Below are 6,746 nucleotides of genomic sequence, written 5' to 3'. Positions count from 1 at the left end.
AACCATATTTGGTAGTAGACGCTATAGTTAACAATAAGTTATGGTATATTTTATGATACCTAACAGTGGAATTGGAATGTCCCTAACACAAAGGAATGATAACTGCTTAATTTAAGGTGATGCATATCCAATTACCCTGATTTGATTAATATACATTTTATACCTGTGTCAAAACATCGCTTGTACCTTATACATAAATACAGCCATGAATTATGTACCCATGATAATTAAAATTGAATTTTTTAAAAGATGACCTTACATTATATTATTTTCTTTATAGAGTAAAAAGAACAAAGAACTTTCAGAAAATATGCAAAGACAGACAAAGCTTACAAACTTTCAGCACCGTTTCTATTGTGTTGTGCTCTTGTACCCTGTTGAATAACTCTCAGACACAATTTAGAAGTATAGGCAGCCTAAAAAATAATTAATTTCCATTCGGTAGGTCCATGAATGAGTTGTTTTCTTTTTGAGTCATATTTAGAACAAAGTAAAAACATCACTTCCTATCATGGATTCTGTTGGGAGCCAAACCATTGTTTCAGAATTCAGTTTGTTTTTTACACTCTTATTCAGTTTCAAGATGCATTGCTGACCACACTAGAGTGGATATACGAAGTACTACTTACCTCCTTTACTCTAGAATGAAAAAAAAAGCTTATTAAAATGAGGAAACTATAGGAAAAAGAAGAAAAGAATGGAAGGTGGAAAGAAGGAAATAAAAAAGAAAGGAAGGAAGAAAAGAAAAGATGGGAGCAGAGGAGAGTGGTTGAATGAAAGAAAGAAGTAAACAGGAAGGAAGGCAATAAGGAAGGATGGAATAGGAATAAAAGGAAAAGAAAAAGAAAGAAAGAAAAAGAAAGTTTGAAAGAAAATGTATGACACAACCTGTCCTTTCAAATAAGTGTTAACTTGTGCTCGCTTCCATAGGACATATACAAATAAGTGTTATCATTCTACAGATATTGCCTTGAAGTTGCTGCCACTTATTCCTTTGGTTTCAGTTGTATTGAATGCAGTTGAAAAGTACTACATTATTCTATAGTCACAGGTCTTACAGACAGTACAAATATATTCCAAAATAAGTATGATCCAGATTCCCTTTGGCGTCAGTCTCCCTAATCTTTAATGTACATGAGCTGTGAAAATTCAGTGGCCTCTGGGAATTTTCCATGATTCCCCGAGGGACTTCACACTCTCAGGGTCACCTCTGGCTCTGAGATCCTTTTTCTAGTAATTTGTCCTGTTCACAGATTAGCTCTCCTCCCTCACATGCTCTGCTGCAATAGATTTATATCTACGTTCAACTCACATACTCATGACTGTGTGTACACACACATTCACACTTAACAGACAAAAGGTAAACAGAACACAAAGCAGTTTTTAGTATATTGCGCTCTATAGAATGTTTATGAAGAGGGAGAAGGGAGAAGACATTGCAGCAATGGGCGGAGGTGTGAGAGTTTTGAATATGCACCAGGTGATTCTGATGTATTGCCAGGGTTGCACAGTATTGTTTACAAGTAATTCAGCATTGCTAAATGAGTGGAGTTTTAACATTTGCACCACAGAAAAACTGGTTAGCGGGATTGTGGAGATGGTTACTGGATTGAATTTTTTACGATGTATGCATAGATAAACACATCACACTGTACCCCATAAACATACACAATTACCATTTGTCAGTTAAAAATAAACTTAACAGAACTTACAAAAACGTATCTTGGCCTCAAGATTTTTTTCTCACCTTGCTACATATACACTGGGCAGCTTGACTATCTTTTCAGGATATGAACTTGGGGAAAGTGAGATCTCTGTCTTGTTTGCGACTCCCTAGCAGCTAAGACAGACCCTGGTACGTACTGTATGCTAATTAAAATTGTAGAGTAAACAAATAAAAGAATCATTCAATCAGTTGGGATAGCCAAAGCAACAGTTCCAAGATCTGATAGGAGATATTACAGGATGTTACTTTTGCCTCACATTTACTGCCTTAAGCTTCAATATGCTCTCAAAAGTGATGAGTTAGAGCAGAAATCATTTTTAAAATCTGAGACTGGGGAGGAGTCTTTGAACTTAAATTGTATGCAAAGTTTTGTCCATCTGTCCTGTTTTTCTTGAAAGAATTTCTGCAACTTTGTATATGTTTTCAAAGTGCTCCAATGACCCTAAAGATTAAGAATGACCAAATCAAAGAATGTATACGTTCCTTGAGAGCCATTTTCTTCTTTAGAGAAGGTTTTGCTACAGTTGCTTTTAAAAAGTCATGTTGTCTTGCATAGTTAAAACAGGATTTAGTAGGCGAACATCTATACATTGCACACTTATTTTCAGTAAGCTACCAGTTGAATAATATGATATTCACTTGTGGTGCTTACAAAAGGGGGGTGAAAATTGTAAATGAAAAGAAGTAGAGGAAATATTGAAGTAGCCTGACTTGGGGGAGTTTTATACCTGATTCCCTTGACTCCAGACAGATTTTGCCAATTACAGGAGCAAGGGTTTTGAAAGGCTTCTGACTCCACATAGGTCTGTTTGATTCTGCAAATGTGCCAATTCCCCTGCTCTCTCTAATTACCTGATTGAAAGCACCAGTTGCTCAGAAGTGCTAAGCAAATAGCCTCTTGTTTGCCGAAGCTGCAGCTGGAAGGGGAATTTCAAGCTGGTAACAGGTATGCAATACTCTCTAACTGTTCCTTGCAGCTTTGGGAAATAGGCAAAGGTCATTTTCCATTATTTTCTGAATTGGCAAAACTCTATTTTCTGATTGGTTTTCTCTGCTAAAATAAAGTATATTTGCTTTTCTGTAATTATCAATCAGTACACCAATAGAATCCATCTGACAAATATACATTGAATGTTTACAGTTTGCAAATTGCTGCAAAACACCTCCACTTTATACATATAATTTTGCTTTGTAAAGATAAGAAATGATTAAAAAACCACTAAGGCTAAAACTTTAGAAAATCAAAAATACTTATAGGTTGACATAATTAATACTACTGGTTAACTTTTCAGATGGTACTAATTTTGGTAATATAGTATTAGTCATGAGACTTATTTTCCTATCTTTTATATAAGCTGAGATTATAAAATAACAATTTAGAACTTCTCTATATTTATTTTCAGGTAGAATGTGAGACATGTGGAATGCCTATGAGAAGTTATAAAGATTTTTAGTTAAATTTTGTCCCCATAGTATTATACATGCAACTGTTATAGATTTCAGAATGTCTCAAACTGTCAGGTTCTCTACACTGTGAATTCAAATCGGATGAGCACACTCTAGCTTTTAAGTAGGGCCCCAAAGTGTTTTATTTAACTGGAATATTCCATGACTGTGTCATTCTTTAGAGATTTACTGACCCAGAGGTCTTGAATATAATCTCACATCAAACATAATCATTGTTATCATCTACTGCTATTGATTTTGTAAGAAAAAGATGCTTTTCTATTGAGAGGCATATGATATATTTAATGGTAGCAAAAGCTGTAATTTGCATCAAGTTTTCAGTGAGATTCAGAATTTAAACTTATTCAGTTCCAAAATTTAAAAAGAACATGAGTATTTGGAATAATAAATTTGATTCCTAGAATAACATGATGCAATACTTCACATGTCAAATAAAACAAGTGATTGAAATGAAATTGTTTTTCTTTATGATTTTTTAAATTAACTAGTTTATTTGTTTATTTGGGATTCATTGAGGGTACAAAGAATTAGGTAACAATGATTGCATTTGTTAGGTAAGTCTCTCTTACAATTGTGTCTTGCCCCAAAGAGGTGCTTCATACATCATTACCCTCCAACGTCCTCCCTACTCCCCTCTTCCTGTTCCGTTGTTCCCTTATCCCCCTCCATGTATTAGGTCATCTATTCAATTCTGATATGAAGGCAGTAGAAATCATCATTCTTAATACGTATACAGCAGCGTTTTCCCACTACCTTTTAAACAAGTTTTTTCTCTCCACAAAGGGAGAGGTGATAAATGTGGAATCAAGTTGCTTTTAAGTATAAAGGTGCATTAGTATATTACTTATCAGTTTAACAAAGAGAAGAAAACAAAACTTTCAAAGCTGACCTGTTCTTATGTGCAGTCAGAACAGAACATGAGAATAAACTTTAATTCGAAGGCAGACGTATAGGTGCCCCTTTCACATACATAGAAGTAGGGCTGAATGGTTTGCTTAAACTCTTTGCACTCAGTTTCTCTATGTGTGTAGGTTTAGTACAGTCAAGCAAAAACTTTCAAATCAAACTCAAATCTCTTTGCCTCCAAAGCCTTTCAGAATAAACTGATCTGGGGTTTATTCAAGCATCTGCATTTTTAAGCTCTTCAAGTGATCTTTTTGTGTAGCCAGAGATAAGAAACACAATGATAGATAGAGAAAGTGTCAGCACACTGTTATTAAAGGGTCAAAGATGGCCAGTCACTTAAAAAAAAAATAGTGTTTTATTGGAACGCAGTCATGCTCTCTCATTTATGTATTGTCTGTGATGATTTCATGCTACAGTGGCAGAATTGAATAACTTTGACAAGACTATATAAACTGCAATGCTGGAAATATTTACTATTTGGCCCTTTACAGAGAAAGTTTGATAGCTCCTTTAATAGATAAAGGAATATAGGATCTAAAGTCAGACCATCTGATAGAATTAGATTTCAAATGTAATTCTTCCTTCTATTCACTATGTAATATGGTGTGAAGTCATTTCAATTCTCTGAGGCTGATGTAGGATGATTGCAAGAATTATATGAGATGATGTACTCAAAGTGGTTTGATTTAGCTTGGCACATAATATGTGCTCAATGGAGTTTGCTACTCTTCTACTACGTTTTGCTTCTCTCTCTCTCTTTCTCTCTCGCCTGTGCACTCTCTGATACACACATACACACACTCTCACACAAATACATGTATACGGTGTTTAGAACATAAGACTAGCTTCTCAAAGACAGATTCCCTTACACCCTGAATCCTATAGCACACTATAAGAAGTCTAGATGTAACCTGAAAACTCTGGCAAGTTGAGCCAAAGAAATGGAGGGCATAGCTGCTGCAAAGAACAGTGAAAAATTCACTTTGTAGCATTTGCATACCTCCTTGGTTTGGTTTCTAAATGAAGAAAATGTTTATCCAACAGTGGACATTCATTCAATAAATATTTGTTGAACTTGTACCATAGATCAGTTACTAGGCTATATAGTGAGAATATTGTGATAAACAGAAAAAGATCATTACCTTTAAGAGTCTTAAAACATAATTGGAAAAAAATAAGTACATAGTTCTAAACAATGTCATCCATGGTAAGATAGTAGTGGTAAGCATATGATGCTCTGGGACATAGGGCAGACAGATAACTTGGGTCTTCTGCCAGCCTCCCTATGGGAGATAATATTTATGCTGGGAATTGAAGGATGAAGGGTAAACAAGGCCCAGGATAGTGCTGTTCCAAAGAGAGAAGGAAAGGATAAGATGTTGGGGAGAACAAAGTTGGTTACGATCTGAAAGAATTTAAGAAGGTATAGGACAGAGAGTTCTGGGTGGTGGTGGAGATAAGAGCTGATGCCAAAGATAGTAGAGGTCATATCATATGAGGGATTATAAACCATGCTAAGGACTTTGGGTTTTATCTCGAGGGAAATGGGAACTCCTTGAAGAATTTTAGATAGGTCAGTCACATTGAATATGGGTTTAAGGAAGGTCACACTGGCTGTGTAAGGAATGTGGATAAGAGGTGGAAAGATGGGGGGTGGGCGTGGTGGCTCACGCCTGTAATCCTAACACTCTAGAGTCTAAGACTGGCAGATTGCTTGAGCTCAAGAATTCAAGACCAGCCTGAGCAAGAGCAAGACCCTGTCTAAAAATAGCTGAGTATTGTGGTGGGTGCCTGTATTACCATCTACTTAGGAGGCTGAGGCAAGAGGACCATTTGACCCTAAGAATATGAGGTTGCTGTGATCTATGGCACCATGGCACTCTACCCCAGGCAACCAAGTGAGACTCTGTCAAAAAAAAAAAAAGAAGAAAAAAAGAGGTGGAAAGATGAGAGCCAAAAACACTAGTTAGGCAAGGATAATTTTTCCAATATTATTCAAATTTGTTTCCAGTAGTTGAAAATTTATGTAATAGATTCACTTGAATTCCTTAATTTTCTTTTGATTCTCAAGCATTGTTTTCAAATGCAATGATTAAAAATGTTTTCATCTACAGTGCTGATGGTGAGGAGGCCAATCTCTTACATAATGTGATAGATATCTGCATTTTTGTTCCAATTTATATTCAACAGTTATAAAGATTAAAATTCTTATTAATTTAACAATTATTGACAAACCATTAGATGTAATCTAAAAGACTTCTGCTTAGCTAATTTTGGACCAAATAGCCTAATTCCTAACATTTAGTCTAAGGTCAAAGAAGGTGTACCTATTCAAATGAAAAAGCATTCCATTGTTTTCTCTGTCATCAGTATCTTTTGCAAGTACCTTTTCCAAAGATATCTCTTTCTCTGTTCTAGCTTGCAAAATTATTCTTCATTTATCCTTTGCTAAGTCATAATTTCAGAAGCACTCCTTTCTCACACTGATCCTCTACTCAGTCATCTGTAACCAGTTCTATAATTTCTGCACACTTAATAACTTTATACCTTTTCCAACACTTATACCTCTTCTACCACTAGTTTAAATGGTGTTTATCGTTCTTCCAGATCACTGCAACAGTTCTTTGAGGCCTCAAAATACAACTCT

At 35.5% G+C, this 6,746-nt stretch overlaps 1 pseudogene; it reads right to left on the bottom strand.

Annotated features, from left to right (window-relative positions):
• The window catches only part of LOC111726183, a 31,930-nt pseudogene extending 29,203 nt beyond the window's left edge, over window positions 1-2,727 (bottom strand).
• Between the last annotated feature and the right edge of the window lie 4,019 nt (window positions 2,728-6,746).

Source organism: Otolemur garnettii, unplaced genomic scaffold, assembly GCF_000181295.1.
Source record: "Otolemur garnettii isolate 467f Iridium unplaced genomic scaffold, OtoGar3 scaffold00056, whole genome shotgun sequence".
NCBI lineage: Eukaryota > Metazoa > Chordata > Mammalia > Primates > Galagidae > Otolemur > Otolemur garnettii.
The sequence above is the reverse complement of the archived record's forward strand: the minus strand, read 5'-3'. Positions and strand labels throughout refer to the sequence as shown.